This window comes from Canis lupus, chromosome 26, assembly GCF_048164855.1.
Source record: "Canis lupus baileyi chromosome 26, mCanLup2.hap1, whole genome shotgun sequence".
Taxonomy (NCBI): domain Eukaryota; kingdom Metazoa; phylum Chordata; class Mammalia; order Carnivora; family Canidae; genus Canis; species Canis lupus.
Genome location: NC_132863.1, coordinates 45,500,433 through 45,511,189, shown reverse-complemented (window position 1 = coordinate 45,511,189; position 10,757 = coordinate 45,500,433). Strand labels below are relative to the sequence as shown.

The 10,757-nt window shown below is 51.5% G+C and overlaps 1 long non-coding RNA gene across 4 annotated transcripts; it reads left to right on the top strand.

Moving 5' to 3' along the window:
• The first annotated feature begins 130 nt into the window (after window positions 1-130).
• On the top strand, window positions 131-4,132 carry LOC140618712 (uncharacterized). 4 transcript variants are annotated; one of them, XR_012018788.1, is made up of 4 exons: window positions 131-433; window positions 578-819; window positions 1,361-1,635; window positions 1,894-4,132. It is a non-coding gene; the product is annotated as an uncharacterized lncRNA (long non-coding RNA). The 4 variants fall into 4 exon arrangements; XR_012018789.1 differs by having other exon boundaries at window positions 139-433; window positions 578-591; window positions 1,894-4,129; XR_012018787.1 differs by having other exon boundaries at window positions 140-591; window positions 1,894-4,129.
• The last annotated feature ends 6,625 nt before the right edge of the window (window positions 4,133-10,757 follow it).

The following is a 10,757-nucleotide window of genomic DNA, read 5'->3' as shown; positions in this document are numbered from 1 at the left end:
GCGAGGGGGCGCCGGGCCGGCGGGGCGGAGCGGAGCGGCCGCCCTGACCCCGGCGCCACCGGGCCCGGAGAGCCGGGCGGCCCCGACCGCAGCCCCGGCCCGGGCAGGCCCCAGGCGCGCAGGCCCGGCCAGGCCCCGGCAGGCTGCAGGCCCCGGCAGGCCGCAGGCCCCGCAGATCCCCGGCTGGGTCCGCCGCCGCCCCGGGAGCCAACAGCTCTCCAGGCCGCCTTTCCAGGAAGCAGCCCGGGCCCCCCAGCGCCGGCGCGGCCCGGTGGCCCTGACCCCCGGCAGGTCGTCAGCAGACCCAGGCCCAACCCGAAGTGCACCCCGGCAGCTCCCGCCGGGCACCCAGCAGGCCCAGCTTCGCCGGTGGACCTGGGTGGCCCCCTGCGCTGGCAGGGCCGGCCCTTACCACACTCGCACCGCCTCCCCGGTTAGGATCTGCTCCGTGATGCCTTGGATCCGTGCCAGCTCCTGCCTGAGGCCCCTGGGCCTGGCTGGCCGGGCGGCGTGGGCAGGCCCTCTCTCCTCATTTAATGGGCTCCTTGACATTGATCGGCCCCCCACTGTTTTGCAGGCACCGTCCTGGATGTGAGTCGGGGGTCAGGATGTGGGTTTCCACCCAGGTTACTGCTTCTGGGTCGGCCGATGAGAAGCTCGGGCATCGGCCCGGCCGGTGGAGGGCCCTGCTCCCACCCACCCCCGCCAAGCTGCCCCCTGGAGCCCCCCCACCGTGCCTGGGGAGAGAGGAGGAGACAAGAGCCAGAGGAGGGGGCAGCACCAGAGCCACTCTCACCGAGGGAAGGCTCGTCAAGGAGGGTACCCGGAGGGAGGGTGTCGGGGGCGTGTGGTGGGTGGGTAAGGGGCGAGGGGGCACCTGCTGGGCGGCGGGTGTGCCGTTGGTGAGGGTCCCGGCTCCCGCTGTAACTCAGATGCATGGTTCAGGGAGTGACGGCCTAGCTGAGGAAGCTCCACCGGGACTCGTTTAAAAATAAAGATCCTGCCCACATCCTGACTGCTCAAGGGCCTGCTGGTACCCCTCTCCGTTATCTCCACGTGCCACTCTTCTCCTTTTGAGTTTCTTTTTCATTATCAACCTTAAAAAAAAAAAAATAGCAAAGCCAACTCCCGAGCATGGCCTCCAAGGCTTTCAGCCCCTACTTCCTGGCACGTCTCCCCCACTCCCTGACTTGCAACCCACCCTTGAGCCACAGCGTCATCTGCCCCGGCAGCTGCCCTGTGTGTCCCCCTCGGTTCTGAGCCAGGGTCCCTGGTGCCCGGTAGATGGTGGAAAACATCCCCGGAGACCGGAGAGCCTCCGCATTCTGAAGGCAGGGCTCGTGTCTCCTTTCTCCTCCAGGGCCTAGCACAGGGCAGGTGCCAAAAACGCAGTTGTTGAATGAGTGAAAGGAATTCCTTCGAAACCCACTGCTTTTCCAACATGAAAGTCGACGCTAATTGGATCTTATTTTCCTCAAAAGATTTTTACAGCAGCTGAATGTTTTCACACATTTGTAAAGGGTATGAAGAGCATGTATGAAGATCTATCACTCTTTCTTCTGTTTGCAAATACGCTGCAGACAGGCACAGAGCACTGAGGCGGAGGGGCCAGGCCGCAGGGGATCTTCTCGGAGGGTGAGCTCTGCCCCGATGGGTAAAACAGAACCCCCCTCAGACAAACGGGGCGGGGGAAGGCATTTGGGGAAGGGGGAAAAGCCTGGAAAGACAGCGGAGACCCACAGTGCCCACGTGGCTCTGAATCCCGTGGGTAGGAACGTGGGGTTAAGCCTAATTTTGGATGCAATACACTGAATGTTTCAAACAGAAAATGGAGTTCCTTTTACTTGGGTATGAATTTCTGAATGCAAAACAGATTTATTTTTGTTTTGATAGCTTTGGATACCCTGTGCATGGCTTCGGGACACCGGCCCCGCGGTTCTCTTCCCAGAGAACAGAGAAGGAGTGGGCTGTGGTTGCAAACCGGGGATTCACTCCACAGACTCGTGCACGCTAGGGAAGGATCCAAGACGTGTCTTGGCAAGCCAGGTCTGGCAGTGTGACGTACAGGGAGTTGGAGGGGGAGAGAAACTGTTGGTGGAGAGATCATTCTGGAGATTTTCCTTTTATAATTCTTCCATATGTAAGAATAACCCCAGCGACCCCACGGAAGGATGAACGAGATGACTCAGTTCAACCAGCATTTCTCGAACACTTATGATACACAAAGCAAAGGAAAATGTGAGATGCTTGTTAGAAGCAGATAATCCTGATTTTGGGTCTAAGCACCACCCTCCCTCCCCACCCCCCTGCCGGGTTGAAGAAATCCAAACTAAACAGAAAGCTAAGGAATTATTTCACTTCAAATGCCTGCCAATTTCCTCAAGATGTAGCTTGTGACAGATACAAATATATTCCAGGAAAGTACTTTCCCCTTTGCACTGCAGACTTTCCAGACTTCAACATAAATAAGACAGGCAGCACTTTGTTTAGATAAATTTTTATGAAGGTATTAATCCGCAGCTTGGTATATATTTCACTGTCAATGAAAAATCCACCTCCATTTAATTTTCTTTAAAAAGTGAAAATTCAAAACAACTCACCAGATCTTTAACGCAACCCAAGAAGTAACTCCTGTTTTTGATGAGGTGCGACTCGTTCTGAATTCAACCGGGCGTTGAGACTTAGCAGTTGAGGAAACAAGGCTTCAACTGCACGGAATCAGAATGAAGTCCCCAGGACTTATTAGGAAGCTTTTGGTACAGTTCACGTTCTAGAACACATTTCTGAGATCCTATCATGTAAGATGGCCCTGGGTGTACGAAGTGCGCGTTTATGTATTAATTTCGCGCCGGGAGAAAAACCTCCTCTAATGCCTGCTCGGGCTGATTGCCTCGAGATTCTCAGATTCCATTATTCTGATGTGAGAAACACTCATCCCCTTGGAGCACTTGCTGCTGCCTTCTGGTATTTTCACTCATTCCTTTATTCAATATATTTTTGTTGAATATCAGTTCCCAAGAGCTCTAGGCCAGGTCAGGCTGTGGGATCCACTGGTGCGTGCACAGCCAGGGGAGCAAATACAGCGGTAAAACCCAGCAGTCCAGTCCCGGGGAGAAGAGTGAGCTTGGATGAGCGATCCAAGGACGAGTCCAGGTGTCCCAGGCAGTCCGATCCCCGACAAGGGAGTTGTCCACGCAAGGGCTCACAATACTAAAGGGCCTGGTCCCCTTGGACCCATCACAAGCTCGTGTGCGCACACATAAAATGCTCTTGAGAAGTGGGCTGAGCCACGGAGTTTGAATTTGACCTCGTGGGTGACAAAGCCAGGGGAAGTGCCTCCGTCAAGACTAACATGGACTCGGCAGCCCCGGTGGCTCATGGTTGAGCATCTGCCTTTGGCCCAGGGCATGATCCTGGGATCCTGGGATCGAGTCCCACATCGGGCTCCCTGCAGGGAGTCTGCTTCTCCCTCTGCCTCTCTCTCTCTGTCTCTCATGAATAAATAAATAAAATCTTAAAAAAAAAAAAAAAAAAGACTAACATGGACCCAAGGTAGGGTTCATTCCTGGTGGATGGCGAGCTGCTGCTGCACATGCCAGAGGGACCAGAGGCAGGCTCAGCTCCATGACCTCCCTCCTTGGAGCAGCTGGCCTAGGTGAGGATGGAACACCTGCACGACTTCCTTCTGGGATGTGGCCTGGGGTGTGGACGTCTGCGCCTTCCCTCGCCACACCAGCGGTGGCTGCACGTCAGGGAGTGCCTGCCTTCCCTGCCTCAGTTACACTCTGTAAATTGTCAGGTGTGCCACCCAGAAGATTCGTGCTAAATGTTCCCTGAAGGGTTGAAAAGGAACTTAACTGCCGTGAAAATCTCACATTTCTCTAGAAACTTTTTTTCAGCAATGCATTAACTTATGGAAACGTTGAGGGCACCTGGGTGGCTCAGTCGGTCAAGCGTCTGCCTTTGGCTCAGGTCGTGATCCTGGAGTTCCGGGATGGAATCCCAGATCGGGCTCCCTCCTCAGTGGGGAGTCTGCTTCTTCTTCTACCCCTCACCCCACTCATACGCACGCTCTCTCTCTCAAATAAATTAAATCTTTAAAAAAAAAAGTATGGAAATGTTGAAAAATCACCACAATGAATACTTGTATACCCTTTACCTAGATCAGATGTGTGTGTGTGTGTGTGTGTACATGTATTATTTTCTGCACTATTTAGTTACCTACACTTAACCTTAAATACCTCAGTGTGAGTCTCTCTTTTAGGAACAAAGACACTAGCCCACATAATCACAATATCCTGATCAGACCCACGGAGAATTAGCATCGAAACAATGCTATTATAGAATACACAGTCCACAGTGAAATTTGTTTAATTGTCCCCAAAACGTCCTTCCTTGCCTTTTCAAAATCCAGAACCTAAATCAGGACCAGGCGTTCCGCCTGGTTGTCAATTCTCTCGGTCTCCCTGAATCCAGAACAATCCCTGCCTTTGTCCTTCCTGACATTGACATGTGGTGGAGAAGGTCCCACAGTCTGGATTTGCTGGACCATTTCCTTATGATTCAATTCGGGTGCAACACCTCGTGGCTGCCCCTGGACCTTGTCGGGAGCCTCACGACCCACGTCTCCCGTCACCCGCCAAGGTGGGCTGTTGGCTCATGGGGGCCGTCCAGATCCCTGCCCGGTAAAGGCCCGTTTCCCGCTGCGTTATTCAGAGCATTCAGCTCGGCGTCCTCTTCAAAATGCATGGAGACTCTGAGGCCGTGCAGAGTGTCGTCTCCTGACCTCTCCCCCAGAAGCTTCCATCTGATCTCTGCCTGTTGATGATCTCTGCCTGAATCAAGGTCTGGTTGCAACAGGGGGATTTTCCAGCTGGATCCTCCCTTCCATGCTCCCCTCCTGGAAGTCTCGAGTGGAGACCTCCCTCCCTCCCCTCATCCCCAGGCCCAGCTCCCATCATCTGGGGGCCAGTGCAAAAAAAGAAATCGCAGGGCCTCTTTTTCAAGAGAGAAACTTCAAGATGGTAGCAACGGGGGATTAACCTGAAACCGGGCCTGTGTCACGGGGTGGTGGCTGCAGGCTCCGGGGCTGGCCTTGCCCCAGTTCTGTCCCTATGTCTGGATCTTTCACGGTCACTGGCCCATCAGGCCAGCCAGGGCCCCATCAGGTGGGCACTCGCGTTTTTTTCACTTGTTCCTATCAGTCTCCGAGGACTCCTGTCCTCCTGGGAACAGGAAGATGATCCCAGGCTCACGCTGCTCCTTCCTCGCCCCAAATCGAGTCGGCTGGGCCTCCCAGGAGCCCTGTCTCCTGGCGATCGCGGGGGATGGCGGTTCGGATTCCCATCTGGAAATCCAGTTGGGTGTGTGGAGCGTGCTCACTGCTCCTTTGCTTGGCTTCTGATCCTTTTAGGGGAATCTGATTCCTCGGATTTGAAGCCCGAGTTGGTTACAGGGCTCTTCCTCCTGTGCCCTCCCCTGCCTCAGTGCTTCCCTCCCCCCAGTGAGAACCGGAGCTCCCAGCACTGTCCACGGACACTCGGGTGGTCTTTCCCACGGCACTCCCCACAACAAACCCACTACCTTGAGGTCGGGGGTGTTCTTGGACCGATCCCACTGGCATAGTCAACATTTACTCGGCTCTTGTGTGGTCTGTCCGTCTGACAGCTATCTAGATTCCTAGGTTTCTGTCTGTACTGAACCAGAGGGTTTGATGTTTTCTTTTCTCTTTCTTTTGTTTTTTTACATTTTCTTTTCTTAATTTGTACGTTTATGTAGCTCAAAAGTGGAAACTGCAGGAAGGGAATGCTCACAGAAGTCCCCCATCCCTTGCACTCCTTTCCCACTCATCCCCCTAGAGGTAACCATTTTTATCAGGTTTTGGTTTATCTTTCCTGGTTCTTTTTGGAAAGAAAAAAAAAAAACCCGCTTATGCACATTCACGGATCTATACAAAAGACAGCACGTTGCATGTAATCTTTTGCACTTTGCTTGAAAAGCACATTCTGTGATTTCATCTAAAGCGCTTTTTACCTTCTGATATCAGCGCGATGAGAGAATGGTGTTAATAAAAATGTACTGGAGGAACCACTTATTAACAACAAAAAGCGTTCCTTCCCACATCAGTTTTTAGGACTTTTCGATAAAATGAGGGGTTGAGCTAGTTGCTCTGGGCAGTCCCCCGCTGTTCCCGCAGTCTAAATTATCCTCCCAGGAAGGCCACCGTGTCGGACAGTAATAACCCTCCTGTCTCGGGGACCAAATTCTTATTTACTTCTGAACAGCAGCAAAATTATTTTTGTAGCTGCAGAAGTTTTCAAGGGCATGTGGGAGACCTGGGGCCTTGGGATGGGGGGGCGGGTGCAGGCAGGGAGAGAGGTCATTAACCCACCAAAGGTGGCTCTGCGTTCCTTGAGGCTACTCAGCATATGGAAATGCAGGTGTGTGGAAAGGCAGCGGGAGGGGGGAAAATGTTTATTTTGATCGAGAGAAGTCTTTTCTTTAGGAAAACCTTCACCTACAGGATCCTTTTAAGCTGTCTGTTTCTCTAGTGCGTCAAAAAAGAAGAGTCAATCTTCAAAAAACCCGAATCACATTTTTTTTTTTCTCCAGAAACACCCTCGTGGAAAGCAACCTGTCTGTCTGCATCATGTCAGTGCGGATCTTTTACACAGCAAAAACAAACAAACAAACAAAAAAACAGTCACAAATCTGTTGCTGAGGCTCGGGGCAGCTGAGCAGCATGAGCAAAGGGTGGGGGGCAGAAAAGCTAAGCAGGAATTGTTAATTTTTCTTAAGGGCCCCAAGAAGGAAATTCAATATATAGATATGTATACATATTTATCTATGTATCTATTTATATTTTTTTTCCTCCTAATTCTAGAAGGTTCCATCTCTCAGGCTGGTTCATAGTTATGGATGGATGGAAAGCACTGGATTGGAGCAACCGTACCTATGTTACAATGCAGGTTAAAATGCCAGATTGGAAATAAGATCTCTTATCCCTGGCTCAGTGATTTACAAAACTGGACTGACCTTATAACCCAAACAGAATAAAAAGCATTCCAACCGGGTTCCTGGTTCTCCTGACATCTTCCTAAATCCAAATACTTAAACGTCACCTATGAGAACCCCAAAAAGACATCTTGAAGTCCTTTTAGGAACACGTGGGGAACATGCGGTCAATACACAGTGTAAAGGACGATTTTTAAAACATGATTTCTTTGCCACCTTATAAACTCACGTGAAACCGAGTGCTTCCACGTGTACCACCCCCCAAGGGTATACACACACGAAGAACTCTCTTTTTCCTCTTTAGGTGAGGTTACTTGCTGAGCGGGGACCAGGGCTCCCCAGGGTGGGCTGTGGGAACCGGAGGGGAGGAAGCGCCGGGGCTGGGGGCGGCCTGGGGGCTGCCCGGGCCCGGGGTCACGGTCGGCTGGCGTGCGGGCACCGCAGCTGGGGACTTCGGAGGTGCATTTTTGTGCAACACGCACGACGTCTGCCTCCGCAAGGCACGATGGAAGTGCTCGAGTTCTGTGTAAATTTAATTATTAGCATGAACTGAAGGTACTGTCATTGTTTAACTCAGCCGACCTTTTAAATGGATAACCAACCTTGAGGCTTAATTGGATTTAAAAAAAAATCAATTTCTAGCCATTGCATAGTGTGGAAATGAAGTGCTACATGCTCAGGCAATTGTACAATCAGTTTTCGCTCCAGCCTATTTTTTATTATTTACAACTTTAAAATGACATCCTCTGTCTTGGGAAGCGTTCCGTGTACACATATGCCTTCCGCAAGGGCTCACCCAGACCCATGCACACGCGCCGCGTCATGTCACCCAAGAGTCACAAGAGTTCAGTGGCGGGATTAGTCAGCAGCAATCTCTTCACACCAATTACACGAAAAACTGAACTAAGGATAATGACATACCACTGTTTGCAAATCTCTCCCAGCCTCAGTCTGGTCTCGTCTTTGTAATAAGGAAAAAAATCCTTGAGGAGCCTTTACCACATCCCATCTTGACCATTAAATCTTTCTGGAAGAAGGTCATTTAATTTTATGGAAAGAAATGAACAATTAAAATGGCATAAGCAGCAATAGTGCTGGTCTGGAAATTAGAAAGTTGAAGATTCTGGTTCCTGCCCCGGGTTATACGGGTTGTGTGACCTCGGCGGGCCCACCGGAGGGCCTCAGTTTCCCTGCTTGGGGAAGCGGGGGTTGGGGCGGGGGTGGGGGAGCAGGGTTAGATGGTCTCGCTGCCCAAGCAGCAATGGGAAGGGAGATCGCGGTCATGGGGTCCTGAGTCGAACACCAAGTTAAAAAAATAAACACGTGATTCCCTCAGCACTTCCTCCGAGACACCAAATGATGCAAACCAGAGCCCCTTTTGCCTCCATTACATCTATAAAATGAGAAATAGTGATTACTAATGGCAGAATTGGGATGATTAGCTAAAAGCAATTTCAGAATAATAGTTGACAAACAGAAAACACTAAACCCAGTGGTCTACTTTCACTAAGTCTAATTTAAATGTACATTGTATTGAATGGAGTCTCATTTAAATGGTCCATTTTAGCCAGATTACGGAGCTGAAGTGGAGGCCCACACAATTATCCTACGCATTCAGGACAGTCCAGAGAGCTAATTTGGACAATTGGACAAATGATTATTTTCTTTTGCCTCAATTGACCAGATAATTGTGCACAAGTCTCTGCCATTTGACTCCATGGAATGTCCCTTTGTTGGTAAGAAGGCCTGGCCGGAGACCGGTAGAAGGAGGTCGAGGGTGGTGTGCAGCTGGGGACAAGGCTGACGCCCACGGTCTAACTCCGAGTCCCAAGTCTGGAACGCCTTCAGACGAGCTGGAAGTCTCTCGGCACGCCCACCCAGTGTGCACATGGGCTCACCCAAATACCCATTTCCCTCAATTTCAAAACAAAACTAAATGGAAACATCAGGCAACAGGGTCAGAGGTGGCATCTGGATGGTCAAGGGAATCTGGAGAGAGAAAATCAGAGGAAGTTCTGAGAGCTCACACACACCGAGATATACAGTTCCAAGCCCACGTTTATACGGACACACACTGCTCCGTTTCAACGGTAGCCAAGAGTTTGCCTACCTGGTGCTGTGCTGTCCTGCCTGCACCTGCCTATCGAACACCCGTCTGTGAAGCCGCTCCCCAGGCCTCTCCACCGAGCCCCCACGGGTTTTCACGGGGATGAGGGAGCCTGGAGAGCAAACTTAAGCCAGCGTGTTAGGATAACGCTCTCTCCTACTAAGCTGACCGATACATTACGCCAGGCTGGCAAGTCATTTTGCTGTGGCGACAAGAGACCAGCGAGAATGCTAGGTCGCTCAAATTTGGGGTGACGATCAGAGCTCTTGGAGGAGGGGTGCTAGACTGAGTGGACAAATCTACACCCAGCTGTCCTCCTACATCGGCGTGGGCCTTCAAAAGGAGCGAGGTGGCCCACGCTCCTGTGCCTCTGGGCAGGTCGCACCCGAGGGCCAGGACCGAGCCTTCGTAGTGCTCCGCTCCCCGGCCAACGTGGCTGGCGGTACCTGCACACGCCTGCGGTGCCACCCAAAATTCAGCTGGAAACACAACCCATGAGCTGCCCACAGAGGAGGCACACACACCCCCTGCAGAGCCCACAGGCCATTCACACACGTTGCCACTTACACGACCGTCCCATCATCCCATCAGGGGTGGGGGCTTTCTTCAATGCTATCGCTGGTCAGAATGTTCTTGAAGCCTGCGGTGAACGTCTATCCTTTGAGAGGTGGGTTTGATGCTTGGACAGAGCCAGCGGCTTTTGAACAAGTTGAGGAGATAGAATTTCTGGCCAAAAACCAAGGTGAGAGCACAACCAGAGAAGGTTGCTCCCTTTATGTGGTTCATCAACAGGCGCTGGAGGTAATTAATTGCTCTAAGCAACAGGAGCATCTCAGGACGAAATGCCTGGCTTGCCAAGGTGACTCCTGGGAAAAGCCCGCTCCCATGTAGTAGACTCTGGTGTTTAACTACACAAAGACAGACCTCATCACTCCTGGATGATATGAAAGGTAACGCTTGGGTGACAAAGATGCACCCCGGCCTTTGAGGAGGAGCCGAGACACAGGGACAGTCAAGGGGAAACACAGTCCTTGCTCTGACTTCAGCTGGCCAAGACCATCCCCAAGGTTTTCAGTGTAATAGAACAGGGAACATCCAAAGTCACTTAGAAATTCAAGTCTCGGGATTCCCTGGGTGGCGCAGCGGTTTAGCGCCTGCCTTTGGCCCAGGGCGCGATCCTGGAGACCCGGGATCGAATCCCACGTCGGGCTCCCGGTGCATGGAGCCTGTTTCTCCCTCTGCCTATGTCTCTGCCTCTCTCTCTCTCTGTGACTATCATCAATAAATTTAAAAAAAAAAAAAAATTCAAGTCTCCCGGAGCCTGGCTATGACTTCTCAGCAAGGCACACAGACTAAATTTTATTGGAAGATCTCCAAATATTTCTTGGTATGTATATGAAGCATACATTTTCATAAGAAAAATAATTGTCTGCCTTTTAGGCAGTTTCCCTTTTGTATACTGGATAGCAGACAGATTGGTCCCTCTGCGAGCATCCATTAGGCAGATGGATGGACTTTCAGACACTGAGGCAAGGCCTCAGACACAAAACAAATAGTCATGGGCCCAAACGATCACAGAATGGACCAGGCCCTCCCGTAACACAGATGCATTTGAAGAAAACACGAGCCCCATCGT